This window comes from Ambystoma mexicanum, chromosome 5q, assembly GCF_040938575.1.
Source record: "Ambystoma mexicanum isolate Mex_15411 chromosome 5q, UKY_AmexF1_1, whole genome shotgun sequence".
NCBI classification, from domain to species: domain Eukaryota; kingdom Metazoa; phylum Chordata; class Amphibia; order Caudata; family Ambystomatidae; genus Ambystoma; species Ambystoma mexicanum.
In genome coordinates, this window is record NC_090933.1 from 1,331,836,244 (window position 1) to 1,331,855,971 (window position 19,728).

A 19,728-nucleotide genomic window follows, 5' to 3' on the forward strand; every position below is an offset into this window, starting at 1 on the left:
TAGGGAAAGCACCACCTGCACACAAACTTAACTAGCTATCCCTACACCACCTCTACAAGCATGTCACCTGATACTCTGAATGCATAACTCATACTCTTGTAATGATACTCTGAATGCCACGTGTGAACCAAATCACATCTTATACTCTCAGGACTCCAGCATACATGACATCAGTGGGGGAAGGGCAGCATGGGCAGCAGTGCTTCAAGTGTCAACTCTTCATTCTGCCAATTCTCCTTTTTGACATGTTTTAGTGGTTCATCGCCTCCATGGTAAAGCAGACGCCGCCCTCACAAACTAATCATGCATGATCCACGCGACATATGAGAAGCTTTTCTGAAAAGCATGCTCTGAATGGCATGGGCCATGTTGGCATTCATGTGTCATCATGTCCCCACGCTTTTGGATCCTGACCCTGGGGGCGGGTATGTGAGGGAGGATCACCTGGGAGGAGGAGACTTAGAAGGAGGAACCCCTTAGGAAGGACACAGTATCCCACATTTCCGTTTTTTCCATGAACATGATGTTACCCAAACTTTCATGGGCTATTTTAAATCATGTTCCATCTCCCCTGCCCATTTCCAACAAACACTGGGAAGAAGAAGAGGCGACTGAGAATAGTGAGGATGACCTCTGAGAAACACTTTAAGAAACAGACGGAAGACTGCTACCAAGCACCACTAGGTTGTCAGGGTCAGGCAATCAATCACAACCATGCACACCCGACTTTACTTAACTGCCCAGCAAGGAATAAAAGGTAGGGGATGAAAGAGCAAGTAGAGCGAGCTGGGGATGCAGAGTGAACCATGAGAGCCAGAAAGTAGGGCAGCCTGGAGAGTTTGGACGAGAGCAGAGCGGTGAAGTGCTGGCCTGGTGTGCGTGAGGGGCTGCAGTGTAGCTAGGGAGCCGTGTCTCCAGAGAGCCGAAGAAAGGCAAACTGCAGCCTGCTGGTCATGTCCATCGAAGTGCTAGTTTCCCTGGGCAAATTACATAAAGTCCAGGTGGCTCAGAGGCAGGTGGTGAGACCCTGACCTTCGCCTCATCCCAGTGAGGTCCCGCCAGCGATGTGCTGCTCAGGGTAAGAAGAGACCCAGTGGTGTGCATGTGGCTGTAACAGGATAACTGTGCTGCAAGAGTGCCGAGCGGCACAAGAGGGAAACACAGTGAACTGTAATTGAATCTCCCAAGATCGCTGAAAGGAAAAGATGCTGCCGCTGGGAACAAGGGAAGAGGGAGTTAAATCACATTTTTGAAAGTAAGTCATTATGGGACTTGCAGCTTTGAGAAACAGCAAGATTGAAAATGAAGCGAGACAAGGGCCAAGAAGGAAGGCAAGCTGGAGGAGCAGCTGAGAGAAAGCTGACAAGAAGAGGGCCAGATAGAATGGTATGCCGAGGAGCTGACACGCTGCAAGTTAAGGCATGAGAAAGCGTGGCGATGGAGCCGTGTCTCCAAGAAGCAGGGAGAGTTCAAAGAAGGGAGCCGACGAGCCGGCTAATCTCTTTACTCCATGAACCAGCAAACTGTTTGTTTCCTCCCTGGGGCAGCAGGGCAGCAAGGCCACCCAGGAGTGTCTGAGGGGCAGGTGGGTAAGACCCTGACCTCGACGAGTTGAAAAGAGAAGGATGCGCGAAAGCAATCACAGCCGGTGAGTTCCAATAAAGGGAGAGCCTGGTTTGTGATACGCGCGATTGTGGAAAGCTATAGTGTTGTACGCAAGGCTACGCGTTGAAGGTAAATATATTAAACTGAAAGCTTGAATGCATTTGACCAGTGAGGGAGCCGATTAGTGTGATGCTGGAAAGGCATTGGAGGGACAGGGCCTCCCTGTCCTTGTCCTGTAGTCTTTTTTCATTTGTGTTCTGTATTTTCTGCCCAGGAGTCCATGTGGGACTCCTGGCAGTGCAGCTCTTCCAATGTTTGGTTTGGTGTATAGACCCATGGGATACATTTATGGCACCGATGGGTGGGGATACAACCCTGTGCCCCTAGTGTATGTTTTTGGGCACCTGTGTGTGGCCCACACAGCAGGGTATGGGCTGGTGGCAACTCCATGCTGAATTTGACAGGTGCTCCGAGTATCCTCCATTTTGGGGATACCCAGGCCCTGCCATTGGAATCAGTTGATTCCTGATAGGAAACAAGATGGCCCCTGTGGCCTCTTGCTTTCTATTGCCTGTTACCTTGTTTTCCCAAAGACCTGGGAAGCCCTGACTGTCCCTTCCCCCTGACTGGCTGTTGGGTGGAAGTTCCATATATGGTATTGTAGTGAAGTCCCGGCCAGACTGGCTGGAACCTTCCCAGTGACTGTATGTTGTGGGCACACCCTGTGGGTGGGACCTGGGTGAATGGAGTGTGTGACCAATATGCACTTCTTGTTGTGGATGTCTGGTTTCTGGTATGAAACACAATGACTGAGACAGCCCTGCCCGAAACAGGTATGAATGCAGTGTGTAGAGTTGAATGGCTAGGTACTTATCCCAATACACATTCCTTGTTGTGAGTGTCTGAGAGGGAGGAGAATGGCCTGAATGCACTGTATGCCCGATTGGGTGCCTGAGTGTGACCCATCAGAATGAATGGGAGAACAACATCCTGCGCTGCGCCTTGAACATACCGCGCTCTTGCCATATCTCGTCCCCCAGACACAACTCTCACTGGTTACCAGTACGTGACAGAATCAAACTTTGCACACTTGTCATTATACACAAATCCCTGGCCAACATAGCTCCACAATATCTATCAGACAAATTGTCAAGACACCAATCCACCAGATCTACCTACCTACCTGCACTGCCTCAATATACCTAAGTTTAAAATGAAAACGGCAGGGGGAAATCGAGTTTCCCAGTGCTGGCGCCAAATGCTGGAACTCCCCCCCCAACAGCTATCAGAGCCGAACCCTCTTTCTGGGCCTTCAGAGCTAAAGTAAAAGAATGGCTCTTCGCCTAACTATGTACTCAGTACTGTTACTCATCTGTCTCATCCCCATCATGTTTTTCCGATTATTGCCATCATCACCCTGACCACATGTAACCTGGTCCTAAGAACTATTTAATACACTGTCTCTGTAACTGTTTAATATATTGAATCATGCTGCTGTTAGCAACAGTATCTGCAGCGTCTGAGCTGTGAGGACTTGCTGAAGAGCTAAGGCCTCATTATAAGTATGGCGGTACAGTAACAACGGTGCCAGTAAGCTACCGGCACCGTTGCTACCGTACCGCCATACTATGAGCTGTGCTCGTGGGTGCCTGTCAGCCTGCCATGTCTGACATGGCGGGCAGAGCGGCACCTGCGAGCACAGCATGTCAGATGCATCGGTGCATCCGACGTCCCCGTTCACATTGAGCCCTATGGGGCTCCAAAGGGAATGGGGACTGACATTTACCGGCACCCGGAAATGGAGGAATTACCGGATCTGGTAAAGTCGGAATACCCCAGTAATTCCTCATTGGCGGGTGCCAGAACTTTTCACAAGTTTGACGGTTTTACCGGCAAGGCTACCGCCAAACTTATAATGAGGCCCCTGGGCCCAGTTGAGGGAGCTTTCCTCCCAGGGCAATGTGTGGGCGAGTGCTTAAAAGTGGGTCTTCATCAGGAATGCACACAGGATGCTAGCCAACAGGGGGTCCTAACACCTAACAATGCCATTTGGTCCTTATTTCCAATAACTGGAGACAAGAAGCGATACAGATGATTTCAGGAGCCTGTAATACTCTGATCACCTGAATGTCTAACCGTTCACGAACGCGTGTACGCGGGCATGTCACTGTCCTTGACTCACCTCCCTTCACAAGCGTGAAAAAGGGGCTTCCTTTTCAGTCACCTCTTGCTGAGGCCCCTCTAGCGGGTGGACAGGCAAGGGGAGTGTGGGTCCGTCATACTTCCGCACTCCATACCATCCTTTCCATCGACTACCTCTTGCTCTCAATTCTGCTCCCGAATGCTACCTCATTCATACTTAGACACGAAACAACATCCAGATAGATGGCCAAGAGCAGATCTGGGGTTCCGTTGCACCCCATGTGATCTGGAAGGAGAACAACCAACACTACTTGTAGCTACCAAAGTGCCTATTTAATTCACTTATAGACCTCCACTCCTCCACCCCTATAGCAAAGTGCTGTGATCCACCATACAGGTTCAATAGTGAATTACTAATTAATAGGAAGGCACAGAGGAATGTATTAACATAAAATAATAGGTGTATTTGTAGAGTGCTGCTTCCCCCCGCCCCCACTGGTGCATTTTGGTGTTATAGACAGAAGCTAACAGATGTTCATTGTTACACAACTCAGCGGTACCCATTCTGTTAATCTTGGCTGGATGAAGGGCTGGGTGGACCAGTGACTATAATGACACACATTGGTCGACTGAGCCACATACATGGACCCTAAACCTGGATCGGGACACCACTTCCAGGATGAGGCAGGAGGGAGAAATTGAGACAAGACAGGAGAGAAGGGGACATGAAGAGTTCAGGAACACAGGGTGGGAGACAGGCTATCTCAGAAGCATAGAGCAAACTGTGCAGAGAAACAAACTACAACAGTTATTTACCTTTTGGTGCCTGTGCTTCTTATGTTGTGCAGAGTAGGATGACACAATAGTGTGTTTAGATCTAGAAATGGAAGACATTCTTAAAAAACAAGACATCTCCTCTCCCTGCCCAGTAATGCATCCTAGGTCACATACACAGAAGACAGGATTAACTGAAGGTTTATGAAGAACAACCAGAGACAATTTAACACTTGGCCAAAAAAGAGGATTGCTTTCTCACCAAGAGGAGGGAATAGTCGCTGGTCACTCACCTACTGCAAATTATTCCCCAATTATTCCTTAAAAGATCGTGAAGGATTTAGTGGTCAAAATGTTTTTTTTTTAAATGTGTGGAACTATGTTCCCTCACCCTGTCCCCATTTCTGCCCACTCCCCCATACTCATGGGTCCTTCCTGTCCTCCACTGCGCCCTGCAACATTGTGTTTTTGTGTTTTACAAAAGTTGTTGTAAAAGTGAATAAAACAATGAAAGAAAATGAATTTAAAATGACCACCGTTAGTGTGTCATTATCCCATTCAGCCTGCACCTTCATGCAGCCTCCCCTTCACTGTTCACACCTCTTAAAGAACATGCCTAGCCACATGCAACCCCCCCCCCTCATTGCATGCAAACAAGATCTTACAACCATTCATAGGCAGATCCAGATCACTGTCAAACTGGGCTTCTTGGCTGTTTGGGAATGGGTTTTACATCCCAGTCCATTGCAATAAAGTATCCCTTTCAAACACGTGCGAGAGAGAGCAGTGAAAGGCTACACTGGCTTGATACCGGGAAGGCCCAGGTTCGAGTCTCCAGTAGGGATGAACTTGAAAACAAAGTATTCTTTTAAAAAAAAAGGGAACGGTGTATTCTTTAGTTCCCGTCCACTTCCACCGCTGGATGTATTGCACATTTGATAACGTAATATTTAATGTCCCAGGAAGACAAAAAAAAAGACCACTTACCACGCTCTGGACCTCGGAGACAACTGCAGATCGGCCGAGATAAAGATCTGCATCAGCAAAGCCGAACCGCAAACCAGAACAGACATGCGCACTGATGAGATACTGATCCTCAGAGCATGCGCACTGCTCAGATACTGATTTCCAAAGCTTGTGCCGTGCTGAAACATGGATCCGCAGAGCATGCGCTCTGCTCATATACGGATCTGCAGTAAAAGCATGCGGTGCTGGGCATGCGTACATTCTGGAACAAACTGCGCATGCTCAAGTATCAAGACACGCACATGAAGAAGTGTAAACGTGGCGGGCGCTGAGACGGCAAAAGCACGTGCTGAGCTCTGAGAGAGAACCACCAAAGTATGCGCAGGAAAAGAAACAAACTGCGCATGCTCAAGGATCACACAAGGCACATGCTGAGCGCTGAGAGAAAGTATGCACAGGAAAAGGATCAAACTGCGCATGCTCAAGTATCACGACTTGTGCAGAGGCATACTTGCCAACATTCTTTCACCAAAAAGATGTAGGATTTTTCAAGTTTGAAAAATAATAATTCCCAGAAACAATGACATAACAGGAAAATACAAAACATACAAAAAGCACAACATGGAAAGATGTTGAAATGTTAAAAATGTATAATTCTGAATGCTAACACCAAATTGTCGGCACATGCTGTGTGATGGTGTTACACTCTGCCGCTTGCTTTCACTGCTGGTTCACCTAAGGGTTGTACCGGCAAGAGTGCAGGACAGAGCCATGCACTGTCAGGTCAGTGGATTGGTCTGAGTGCAATCAAAGTAATCACCTACCAGTCCACTGTATAGACAGACTAATGAATGTGTTGCATGCTCTGTCCTGGAGCCTGCCTTAGAATCACATAAATTACTCGCCACTGTAAAAAGCAGTAGGATCTGTTACTGAAATCTGTAGGCGGTAGCATACATGCCAACAATCCGAAGCACCTGAGAGGGAGATTTCTACAGCGAAATCAGGAGACAACAATTTCGCCATAGAAATGCATTGGGGAAATAATTATTTTAGGCGGGAAAACGTGAAAAATAGCAGTATTTTTCACTAGAAAATCGGGAGTCTCCCGCCTAAATTGGGAGGGTTGGCATGTATGCGGTAGGGCTGCTTCAAAAGCAGTAGCCTACTGCCTAAATCTGTTGGGTTGCCAAGTATGCAGAGGTGTAAACATGGCTGGTGCTGAGACAGCAATAGCACATGCTGAGCCCTGAGAGAGAATCACGTATGCGCAGGAAAAGGATCGCGAGACGCACATTGCTAGTTCCCATCCGAGAAACAGACCATAGCAACGGCCACCCACTCAAAAGCCACGTGACTTCCGACGTCATCAATGTGATTTTCCGGAGCAATGAAGCGGTTCTGGTTTAATTTCAGTGAGCTGGAACTCGGGGAGGCTCTGGCTACAAGAGACAGCAGGCCTCTCGGAAATGAAGGCTCTGGGCCACGACTCCTTGCGTAGAACCAACATCCGGCGCGCGGTGCACTGTCCTTTCATAGGGTTCTACAGCTCTACATGGGACTGTGCTGTGGGCTTCTGTCCCCACCCACCTGTGAGGTCCCCGGGAGACCTGAATGGTGCCAGTGCCCGGCCAGTCCACTGTCCCGGCCTCTCCTGCTTCCTAACATCCAGCGTGCAGTGCATTGTCCTTTCATAGGGTTCTACAGCTCTACATGGGACTGTGCTGTGAGCGTCTGTACCCACCCACCTGTGAGGTCCCCGGGAGGCCTGAATGGTTCCTGGGCCCGGCCAGGCCACTGTCCCGGCCTCTCCTGCATCCTCTCATCCGGCGTGCGTGGGATTGTCCTTTCATGGGGGGTCTACTACATGGGACTGTGCTGTGGGCGTCTGTACCCACCCACCTATGAGGCCCCCGGGAGACCTGAATGGTGCCTGGGCCCGGCCAGGCCACTCCGCCGGACTCTCCTGCTTCCTATCATCCGGAGTGCGTGGGATTGCCCTTTCATGGGGGTCTACAGCTCTACATGGGACTGTGCTGTGGGCGTATTGCCCTTTCATGGGGGTCTACAGCTCTACATGGGACTGTTCTGTGGGCGTCTGTACTCGCCCACCTGGGAGACCTGAATGGTGCCTAGGCCCGGCCAGCCCGCTGCCCCGGACTCTTCTGCTTCCTATCATCCGGCGTGCGTGGGATTGCCCTTTCATGGGCGTCTACAGCTCTACATGGGACTGTGTTGTGGGCGTCTGTCCCCACCTACCTGTGAGGTCCCCGGGAGGCCTGAATGGTGCCTTGGCCCGGCCAGACCACTGCTCCGGCCTCTCCTGCTTCCTATCATATGATGTGCGTTGCATTTTCCTTTCATGGGGTTTTAGAGCTGTTCATGGGACAGTGCTGTGGGCGTCTATACCTACCCACCTGTGAGGTCCCCTGAGGCGTGGGTGGCGCCTGGGCCCGGCCAGGCCACTGTCCGGGCCTCTTCCGGCATGTGTTACATTGTCCTAGCATAGGGTTCCACAGCTCTACATGCGACTGTGCTGTAGGCGTCTGTACACACACGCATGTGCAGTCCCCGGAGACCTGAATGGTGCCTGCCAAGGCCACTGTCTTGGCCTCTCCTGCTTCCTATCATTCGACGTGCGTTGCATTGTCCTTTCATGGGGTTCTACAGCTCTACATGGTACTGTGCGGTGGGCGTCTGTACCCACCCCCACTTATGACTAAGTCCCCCATCCCCGGGAGGCCTGAATAGTACCTGGGCCAGGCCATTGCCCCAGCCTCTCCTGCTTCATATCATCCGGCGTGCGTGGCATTGTCCTTCATGGGGTTCTGCAGCTGTACATGGGACTGTGCTCTGGGCGTCTGTACCCACCCACCTGTGAGGTCCCCGGAAGGCCTGCATGGGCCTGGCCAAGCCACTGCCCCGGCCTCTCCTGCTTCCTATCATACATCCATGCGTTGCATTGTCCTTTCATAGGGTTCTACAGCTCTACATGGGACTGTGTTGTGGGCATCTGCCTTTTCGAATCGTTAACCAAAGACTTGAATGCAGCTACGAGAACATTTTGCTCCTGGGTCCTTTATCCTGTACCACTGACTTTGGCACAGGCCTACTGACTCTGGCTAAATTTGTTAAAACTGCCTTCTCTAGATTGTTTCTCAACTAGAACTGTGTTGGTGCACCTACTTCTTATAACCACCTTTTTCTTCCCACTTTTAAACCTTGTGAAATGCCATTTTGCTCAGTTTTCATTTAGGTATTCTCTATACTAATGTACTGCCTTGCCTAAACTGGTTCACAAACTTAGGGGAAGTTTTACTAGGGTGTGTAAGAAGATATTTCTGTATGGCTTGTGTTTTCCCACCCTTGTGAGAAATTGCTAGAGTACCCCTTGTGTTTGGTTTTCACTGTGCCGTTTTGCTCAGTTTTCACTCTGGTTCACTTGGTCTACAATTTAACTAGGGAGTTGTGTTTGCTTTTCTTTGACTTATTTTAACTTGATTAATAACTGTGATAAATGTATTTTACTAGAAGTGTATACAATAAATATAAATTACTTTGTAATACAAAGCTTTGGTTAGTGTTTCCTTGTGCCATAGTACTGTAGGCCTATTGTGTAAACCCTGAATACTGCTCATCTCCCTCTTGAGATAAGTCTGACTGCTCAGCCACAGCTACCAACTAAATCTTTGTGGTACAGACTGATACCAAAGGGGATTTATTTCTCTCACCTGTAGTCCTAATCTTTTTGTAGTGCTCCCTAAGGGAACTGCACAGGATTCTGCCTAAAACTGGTGTACAGCGGTGAGGATAAAAGTATTGGATTTACATTTTAGAGTTCTGCTAGTGCCTTGACTCAATTAACCACAAGGCTAACTATCACAACAAGTTTATTTTAAAACAAAGTCAAAAATATGGAAAGTTACAGCCAGGAGACCCTCCTTACTAATACTGCTGATTATTTAAAGGATCTGTGTAGACAGAAAGGTCTTCCTGTCAAAGGCAAGAAAATAGAAATGATTGATAGACTGTTAGAGAAACAAAGTCTGGACAGTGGTGCTTTGGTGCCCACTACTCCAGCAAATGTAGCATACATTGAGGATGATAATGTTGAAAATGTTATTGTTGAAACAGATGAGGAAGAGGAGGATAACAATGTCACCCCCTCTGGCCCTCTGCCTGCTCAAAGACCTCAACCTATGGCTACTGGACCATTGTCAAGTCCCCCATTAAGTCCTGAATTTATCTCACTAGAATAATTTAGACTTGAACTAGAATTCAAAAGAATTAGTGCCCAAACTGAACAGAGACATCAAGAACTAAGGCTCAAAGAAATGGAGCTCAATCATGTGCTTGAGATGGAGGAATTGGAAAATGCTTCTCTCCCCGTATCCTCTAGATCCTCCAGTCCAAAAAGACCCCGGATGCCTAAAGAGATTGTGGGTATGTATGAACCTAAGTTGGATGTATTAGATTGGTTAGCTATGTTTGAATACAATCATGGGCTCCAGGATATCACAGGGAATCAGTTGATCCCCTGGTTATTCTCTAGACTCCCCCTTGTTGCATCTGATGTGGTAATGGAGTTGGGGGGGTGGATAGGATGAATTATGAATGTGCAAATCTAGCTTTGATAGCTAGATTTGGGAAGACTCCTTCCTAGTACCTTAAGAGGTTTAGGAACCTCAAAAAGCATGATAGTACCCCTTGGGCTCCTTGGGTGAATGAGTGTTTGAAGAACTTAGAGGGATGGTTTAAGGGTTATAGGGTTAACACTTATGAAGGAATGAGAAATCTTGTAATGATGGAGTCTATCTATGATGCCTGCTCTCCTGAGCTCAGACAGCACTTGGCTGATTCAAAAGAACTAGATTCTTTTTTTTTTTTTTTTTTTTTTTATTGTTTGGTTGAAACAAATCAACCTTTCAAAAAAAAAAAAGATAAAGAAGATACAGAAAATAAAAGATAAGAGCATCATAACACAATATGATTACAAGCATATATATATATTTTTTTTTTTTTTCACAATCAGATAATGTAAAACAGGACAAAATATCTATTCAACATTAAAACAGAACTCTCGAATGGGTTACACACACAGAACAATACTGAAACATGATGTCTGGCTGCCTCTAACAATCCAGTTGTTACTTTAAATCATAGAATGGTTGATAGGGCATATTCAAACTCAAAGGCCAGCAGCTAGGCCTCGATGTAACTGGACAAGAGCTGCTTCATCCGAATTTTGTGAACTTAAATTTCTGGGTTTACCAACAAAAGACTTTCCAGGAATTTGATAACAGCAATTTGGATTGGCAAATACACAGAATTCAGAATGGTTTGCCAACATTCCTCGTATTCAAGAAACCCTAAATACCGACAATGGCGTCCCAAAAGCCTAGATCTACAAGAGATTAGAGCAGGGCACTCAATGATAAGATGCTCCAATGTCTCTGGTTGAAGGCCGTTCTTACAGAAACGGCAGACATTTTCATTCTCCGATATTATTTTGCGTCTATAAAGTATGGCTTTGGTGGGCCAGATGTTAAAACGTAAGCGCATAATTGCACCTCGAATGTTGGCCGCTGGTGATTTAACTAGATATAGAGGAAGTGTGCGCATCTTTTTTGGAGGAAACCGGAAAACATTGCCATCACAGTAGGTTCGGCAGGTTTCACCTGTCTTAATCCAATCAAACTCATACAGCTGTGTCTTTTCCTTATCAGGGTTATTAATTAAAGTGTCCAAGGAAACACTTGCATAGCTTAAAGCATAATATGCAATAGTGGACCATGAGACAAAAAATTTTTGTTTTGTGTTAAACATGTGTTGTGAAAGTTCCGATAGTAAAGTATGATTTTTAGAAGCTATGATGCATTTTCTAAAAAGCGCACACAGACGCCAAATATATAAAGCCTCTAATGAGATTAAACCCAACTCATATCTAATCCATGAAATTGGGACGCAAGCTGGTAAATTAAGAATCTTTTTCCAATACTGGCTTTCCCATTTGTAAAAGGCAATCTTAGACTGACAGGTGAGGGTTTCAAGACCATACAATATTGATGGAACTGCTTTTTGATTCCAGTAGACGAGAGCTGGAGCAATGGAGAATTTGCCATATCTGGACATGATCAGCCTAGCTTGAGATGTGGCCGTTGTCACCTTTTTTTGAACCCCATCTAAATGTGCAACGAAGGTTCCACGCAGCTCAAATATCATGCCCAAGTAGGTATATTTGGGGACAATCAGTAGGTTTGTCTGACTAATGTTCCACACAAACGATTTGTTCTTTTTGGCTGGATGATACAACATTATCTGGGACTTGTTGGTATTAATCCTTAAATCATTCTGGGTGATGTAGGCATCGAAGGCTGTCAACAATTTTTGTAAACCAATTTGGGTTTTCGATAACAGAACCATGTCATCAGCGTACATTAAACTTTGGACAAGGTGATTGTTAATCTTCGGAGAGTCGGAGTTAAGGTTTTGAAATGCAAAGGCTAAGTCATGAATGAAATAGTTAAAAATGGATGACGCAAGCAGACAACCTTGTTTCAGCCCACGAGCCGTGGGGATGGGAGAGGACAAGGTGCCATCAAGGGTGAGTCGTACACTGATGCATGTGTTAGAGTGGAGAGCTAAGATGATTTCAAACAATGTGTGCGGACAACAGTCACGATTTAATTTGGTGAAAAGGAGAGTACGAGAAATGGAATCAAATGCTGAGTGGAGGTCGATGAAAGCCAGGAATAATGGCTGTTTCGACTCTTGACAACATGCCTTAATAGAATTTAGTGTGAGAAGGTTGACCTGAGTACCCATCCCTGCAATGAAACCAGTCTGAAACGGATCTCTAAGGGAGTTCTGGAGTGTCCACTTGTTAAATTCAATTAATACAAGTTTAGTAAAAATTTTGCTCGGTGAGTCTAAAAGTGCAATTGGGCGATAGTTCTGGGGTATACACCTATCGCCTTTTTTAAAAATTGGAATAATAATAGAAGATTTCCAGGAGAGTGGTATGGTGCCTGAATACAATATTTCTTGAAAAATGCGATACAATATGCGAGCCCAAGTGTCAGGGTTTGATTTTAGGATGGCATTGGAGATGCCATCTGGCCCAACGGCTCGAGAAGAACTAGCATTTTTAATGATTGAGACAATGTCATTAATCGTGAATGCAAGATTCCAGACGACCGCTCTAGCAGAGCCAAAGGTGGCGGGATCAAAATTGGCATCAGCATACAGATCTGTGAAATATTGAATCCATTGTAATTCATTTACTGCATTTAATTGTGCATCAGCATCTCTATTGCATGCATGATTTTGTAACAAATGCCACATTTGGGCCGAGTTTTTGTTGGCAAGTGACTGTAACATTGTTTCACTATCATGTTGGAACATCAGCGCTTTATGGCCCTTTAGCCAATTTTTGTGTTGTGTTTTTAAATTTGTAAGCGCTTTCCAGCGAGTGGGAGAAGGATAGTTTTGTATCTCGCGCTTTAAACGCCTAAACTCAGTCTTTCGCTCTTTAACTAACTGAACAAAGGTATGGGGGTGTTTAATCTGGTGTTGCCTAGGAATGGACATGGTATGCATAAACGGTGCAAGTATCTCAGTATATTGAACCCCTGAACTAGACAAATTCTTTTGAATTAGTTTTTCAAATGTGCAGAGTCGCTGATCTGTCCATTTCAGTCTAGATCTGGCTGTATTAATGCCAAGTCCAAAACTGTTAGAAGACAATTTTGAATTGAGAATTTGCAATGAAAAGGTCAGGGATAATACCTTGTGATCGCTGCCAGGATATGCAGTGATCGATAGGTCCTGACCGAATTTAAACAATGGTAAGTCTACAAAAATATAATCAATTGTGCTTGCGCTGTTATTGCGAAACCAGGTCGATTGAGGAGGCAAATCACCTTTAAAAGCCCCATTAGTCATAACAAAATTGCGTTCATTCATCAGCTGAATCCAACGTGAGCTATCTTTTGAATGCGGATTGTCAGCAATGCAATTCATGTTGAGATCTCCCAGTATAATAGTGAAATTAGTGATGTTCGCCATGTTTATGATGTCCAACAGAGAAATGAGACCACGATAAAAAACATCGTCAGAACATGCAGCAGGATTTCTGTACACATTTAGCAAAGCAAACGAGACAGAATCCAGATCAATTTTAACTAGTTGTAAGTGAACCCCAAAGGAGGCCCATGCAGTTACATGGAGTCCAACCTTTTGGAGAACAGCAACCAGCAAGCCTGAGGTGGGTCGGCCTTTGGTTCGGGCAGCAGGGAGGAGTGTAATTTCATATCCATCCCACACCGGGGGGACTAAGAACCAGGTCTCCTGAAAAGTGAAAATATGATAGACAACTGGCATGGCTTTAATAGAGTCATGTAGATGATTATGCCCCCTAGTGTTCCAACACGCAAGATTCAGACAATTGCCATTCTGGCACAATGATGGTTAATTCTGAATGAAGGGTCGAGATTCTTGCGCTAAATTAGTGTCACATCTGGCAAGTTGTTGTTTTTTATAGATGCATGGTTTAGGGTTAGGGACCCTGGTTTGGGGCATATTGACATGCGGATCATGTGCCAATAAAAATCCCATGTCAAATAAAGCCATTCTAGCTCGCCAGATAGTGTTAGCCACAATGGTCGACGGGATCCATAATCTGATGACAGAGTTGGAAGTAGCAGAGATGAATTCGATTTGTGCTATATCCAAGGTCGTCACATCCCTTAATTCCTCAATGTCACTAAAGATGTTCAAAACACTCCTTCTATTCAAGTTATAAACAGGATAAGATCCCTCTCGACATTTTAAAATAAAAGTGCATGGCGAGAGAGTGGAGGACACCTGGGGAAGAGGAGAGCGGGATCTGCTTGATTCAAAGTGATGGGATTGGGGTAATCTAGGTTGATGCGTTTGCTGAGAATGCAAGTCTTTAAACCCAGGCGCTTGAGACTCAAGGTTATACTGCTCAAGATTGGAGTAGTTGCACATATCAGAGGGTGTGCAAATTAACTGAGAAGGTACTATAGTGACAGGAGTGAGTTGTGATTTGGGTAAAGCAGAAAACCTATCCTCAAGATATTTGTCAACCGCTTGTTTCAGCTCCATCATTGAACTCTGAATTGGTGCTGATGGTAAGGCCGAAAGCCGTCCAGCCGTTGGGGCAAAAGAAACGCTTTTTTTAGGTAGTAAGTCTATTGTAACTCGATCTGTACCCTGCTCAACCATCTCAAGTGACTCAACCAGTTCGTCCAAAGGGAGATGAGAGGGTATCAGAGCCGGGGTGTTAACAGACACGGCAGCTGAAGTCTCCTTTATTTGGACGGATGAGGAAACGCCGGAGTGCAGTCGTGTGGGGGATGAGACTGCTGAGGGTTTTGTGGGGGAGGGAGGTAAAAGGGTTTGTTTTGTCCCTATTGCCAAAGACCCACCAATAGCTTTGAAAAAGGCATTCAGGGTGTTTTTGTTGCCTCTACGGGGCATCTGTTTCTTGGTTTTTTTTACCCGGGCATGCAGGTTTTTTGGGATTTGTGGGGTCCCGGGTCTGCCACTAGCGACTGCAAGGGCTGCTGCAGCAGTCGTCATTTCCAAAGAAGGTCCCTCAGAGAAGGGCAAAGGGACGGGAGGAACAGTGACAGCAGGTTGAAGTAACACCTCAGAGGCAGGTATTAGGGCCATATTCTGTAAAGCAGGCTGAGTAGAGGGCAGAATAGTGGGAGTCATAGAACTAAGTGGGGGGTCAACGGCACAAATTATATTTTGAATATGAGGTAGGGGAGGCGGAGCGGTCACACTTTTCACTTGCAAAGCAGTGATCGCAGGCGGAGCTCCTAAGCTTGTGTACCTGTCAATGTTGGTGAAGCTACCGCAAGTAATGATTGAGGCCTCACAACTCACCAAAGGCTCTTCTAAAGGTACAGAAGGAGGAGTACTTAAATGTTCGTGACGGCGACTCCAGTGTAAGAGTTCCTCCAGTTGTGTTCCTTGAGTTTCGATTTTGGTATTCCAAATGTCAAACATTTTATGCATTCCCAAAATAGAGGTATTGATAGCCTGAAGGGCCAATTCAACACCAATGTTCGCGCCTGCTGCTGACATTTTGCAAGCAGGCACAACTGCGCGAGGCGTGGGGAAAGCAAAAGAGGCAATTGCTGACTCTATTGGAGTAGAATAGGAGCAATGAGAGGAATGGTTAGGTAATATCACATCACAGTGAGTTTTCGTAGAATGCAAAGATTCGCGCTGGCTAGCATATAATGAAATGCTAGTACTATCTAAGATAATGGGGGATACTGGTGAGATGGATGAAAAGGTTTGATTGGAGTGAGTGCTGAATTTTCTCCTCACATTTCGTGCTTTCAGTGAGGCAAGGATCGTTTTGTCGGAGATGCAGCCGGTACGAAGTGGACTCGTTGGATCAACCGACAAACATGAGGGCACCCTACATGAGACCAGTTGGTGACTGATGGAAGGAGGGTTAGACCCCTCACGCCCTTGTAATAAAGAAGGGGTAGCCTGGGAGGGAGGAAAGACAGGAGCTGCCGCCGAGCCCGTGTTGGAATTAGCAGAAGCGGAAATGGGCACGACTACAGTTCTGGGAGATAGAATGAACGCCGGGATTTTTGTCTGAAACATCCCGGGGGGTGGGCAGCCAGGCTTAAGATGTAAGGCAGAGTCTGGCATGCTTGATTTGAGTGAATAGGGCACAAAGGACATTAGCTGTGAGGCGACTCACGCACTAGCCTGAAAGCGTAGATATGGGGCCAAATGAAGGGAAACCACCGCTAAGAAACCAGGTCACGGTCACGGAGACGCGGTGAAGCGGTAAAGCGGAACTTAGCCGTGAACTTGCTCGTGCGCGCGCGCTGTGCGCGTGGGACTTCTTTAATAGGAAATGGGGAGTTGAAAACACGCCTTTTCCTGGGCAGGGCTAGCAGGAGATGTCAATCACCGTGGCTGGTGTAACCAGTAATGCGGTCCGCTTGAGCGCGAGGTGAAGCACTGTGACCAAAGCAAACAAAGAAACAAACATGTATCAAAGAGCTGCTAAAAGACTAAAGCAGACAAACATATAGCAGGTAGTTGCTGAAGTTGGAGAACTCCGTCTAGGGTTGAAGTCCAAGTGCAAGTGCAAACACCCAAGAGCAAATCACCTGACTAGGCGAAGTCCAAATCAGTCCAAATCGATCCAAATGCAAAGGCACAAAGTCCACACAAAGTCCACACGAGCGGTAAAGCGGAACTTAGCCGTGAACTTGCTCGTGCGCGCGCGCTGTGCGCGTGGGAACTTCTTTAATAGGAAATGGGGAGTTGAAAACACGCCTTTTCCTGGGCAGGGCTAGCAGGAGATGTCAATCACCGTGGCTGGTGTAACCAGTAATGCGGTCCGCTTAAGCGCGAGGTGAAGCACTGACTAGGCGAAGTCCAAATCAGTCCAAATCGATCCAAATGCAAAGGCACAAAGTCCACACAAAGTCCACACGAGCGGTAAAGCGGAACTTAGCCGTGAACTTGCTCGTGCTAGATTCTAAGAAACTAGCTAAGGCTGCTGACCTGTGGGTTGCCAACAGGGCTACTCACAAGGATTCAGGGGTAACTCAGAAAAAGGATGAGGGAAAGCAGCCTAAGAAAGACAACAAAGAGAATTCAAATAATTCCAATTCCAAAGAGGGCCCCAAACCAAAATTCTAAGGGTAAGCCACAAGGGAAACCTAATCAGGCTAGTGCACCTTCTGGGTGGGAAATGTTATGTGTGTGGCTCTACTGATCATGTGAAAGGGGATCCCAGATGTAAGGGTAAACCTTCAAGGGTCCACACTGTCTCCTTAGCCTTCGCTCCAGAGGAGGAAGTACATATGGCCAGTGGAAACTTTCAACTACTAGCTGAAGACCCCATTGGAGTCTTAGCTAGTGTATCTTTAGTATCCCTAGGGTTGTGGGAACATCGGAATTTAGATGTGTATAATTCTATCCCTCCTACTACTAAAGAGTATTATAAAGACAGTATCCTAGTCAATGGTCAGGAGACTCCTGCCATTAGAGACACTCGGGCCAGCATAAATGTGGTGGACAAATCTTTTTTCAAGGTGAAGGATGTTGCTAAGGCACCCAAACGCCTCACCAAGTTAGCTGGAGGGCCTGTGCAGATGCTTCCGCAATTACCAGCTCTCATCCAGTGCAATGAAATGACTGTCAGGATACCTGTGAGTGTACAATCTGAAGTACCAGGAAGGGTGCTGTTGGGCAATGATCTGAAAGATCTGGGAGTAGTGTCAAGTACACCCAGACCACCTAGTAAGAGATTACAGGAGCTTACCAGACCTGCAAGGGAGAGGACCTTGAGGGGCTCTCCTGAGGAGATGATAGAAAAAGAAATCACTCCTACTCCACTGGAGTTACTAACTGCTATTTCAAAGCAACTAGAAGCAAAGGGGAAACCCAAGACTTCAAAGATGAAACCAGCAGAACGCACTCCAGTGCTGCCAACCAAGAAATCTCCTAGGTTGTCAAAAATCACACCTGTGATTCCTCCTCCAGCTGAGGCTGAGCGTGAGGTACAACCCTGCGTGGTTGAACTAGAGCCTGAAGACTCAGATCTAGTAGGAGGCCAGGAACTCACTGGAGATCTTGACCCTGTCGACCATCCTGAGCTGCAGTCTTTACTTGCAGAAGGTGGACCCCAAAGGGCAGACTTCAGTAAGGGACAAAGAGAATGTCCAACTCTGGAAGGTCTTTGCCACCAGGCAGCTTCTCAGCTTGAAGGGCAAGAGCCTGGGAAGTATAGGTTACACTGGGAAGATGGCCTCTTCTATAGTGAACCGACAGAGTCAATCCCTGGAGACTACAAGAGACTTGTAGTGCCCCAAGAGAACAGACTCCAATTCTTGCAACTCGCTCATGAGATACCTTTGGCTGGTCAGTTGAGTTTCAAGAAGACCAAGGAAAGGCTCTCTCTCTACTTTTACTGGCCTAAAATGGGGCTGAGGTAGATAAGTATTGCAAGAGTTGCCACCCTTGCCAAACTTCTGGTAAAAGTGGCTCCAAGAACGTTGCACCTTTATTGCCTCTCCCTGTGGTGGAAGTACCATTTGAGAGGGTAGGAATCAACATTGTTGGTCCCCTAGATCCTCCAACCTCTTCAGGCAACAGGTTTATACTTGTAGTAGACCATGCTACTAGGTACCCTGAAGCAATTCCTATAAGGACTGTTACAGCTCCAGCTGTGGCTAAGGCCCTCCTTGGTATTTTTACCAGGGTTGGGTTTTACTAAGGAGGTAATATCAGACAGGGGGGGTCACATTTTATGTCCCACTACATGAAGGCCATGTGGAAAAACTATGGAGTTACCTACAAGTTCTCAACAGCATACCACCCTCAGACAAATGGGTTGGTAGAAAGGTTCAACAGAACCATGAAGAGCATGATAGGAGCTTTAGAGGATCCCCTTAAGAAAAAATGGGATCTCCTACTGCATGCCTTCTCTTTGCATGTAGAGAAGTCCCTCAGGAGGGAGTGGGTTACAGTCCCTTTGAACGTCTCTATGGCCAACCGGTCAGAGGTCCATTGGCCCAGATCAAGGAGGGGTTGGACAGTGCTCCATCCCCCACGCCAGTCAGAGTCACTGACTATATGATAGGACTCCGGAGGAGAATGTCACACATGATGGCTGAGGCAAATGATAACTTGAAAGCAGGTCATGCTCTGGTTGTGGGCTACACACACAGTAGCCTGAAACCATTGGGAATGGCAATGCTGATTGCCAAAAAAGCAACTCAGAACTGTGGGGAATTCATTTTCTTAAATCCCAAAAATGGTTGCATTACCAGTACTCACCACTATCAGAAAGCCGGCGTTTTAAAACCACCAGACTTTTGTGTAAAACTGAACAAATGAAACAAAACCAGACCAAGGAAAGACTTGCTAAGAGGTGGATACAATGTAAAACTATATTCTGAAATGACTTGAAGGAAGTAATTATTTAATGTATATGTAAAAATTGTAAGTGATTTAAACTGGGAACAAAAAGTGACATTTAGCTGAAACCTGGCTTAATGAAACTGAATTCTGCCTGACAACTACCCCCGACAGGAGTTGAAACTGGATCAACAGCTGTGTCTGCCAGGCCTGGCTGCATCCTGAGGTCACATGACTATGTTGATTGAAAGGGGAGTGGCAGCTGGGGACTACAGGGAGTTGAACAAAGGCCTGTCCTGGACTCAG

At 46.5% G+C, this 19,728-nt stretch overlaps 1 pseudogene; it reads right to left on the reverse strand.

The window, feature by feature from the left end:
• Nucleotides 1–19,728, reverse strand: part of LOC138498080 (zinc finger protein 850-like) — a 352,348-nt pseudogene that overhangs the window by 241,475 nt on the left and 91,145 nt on the right.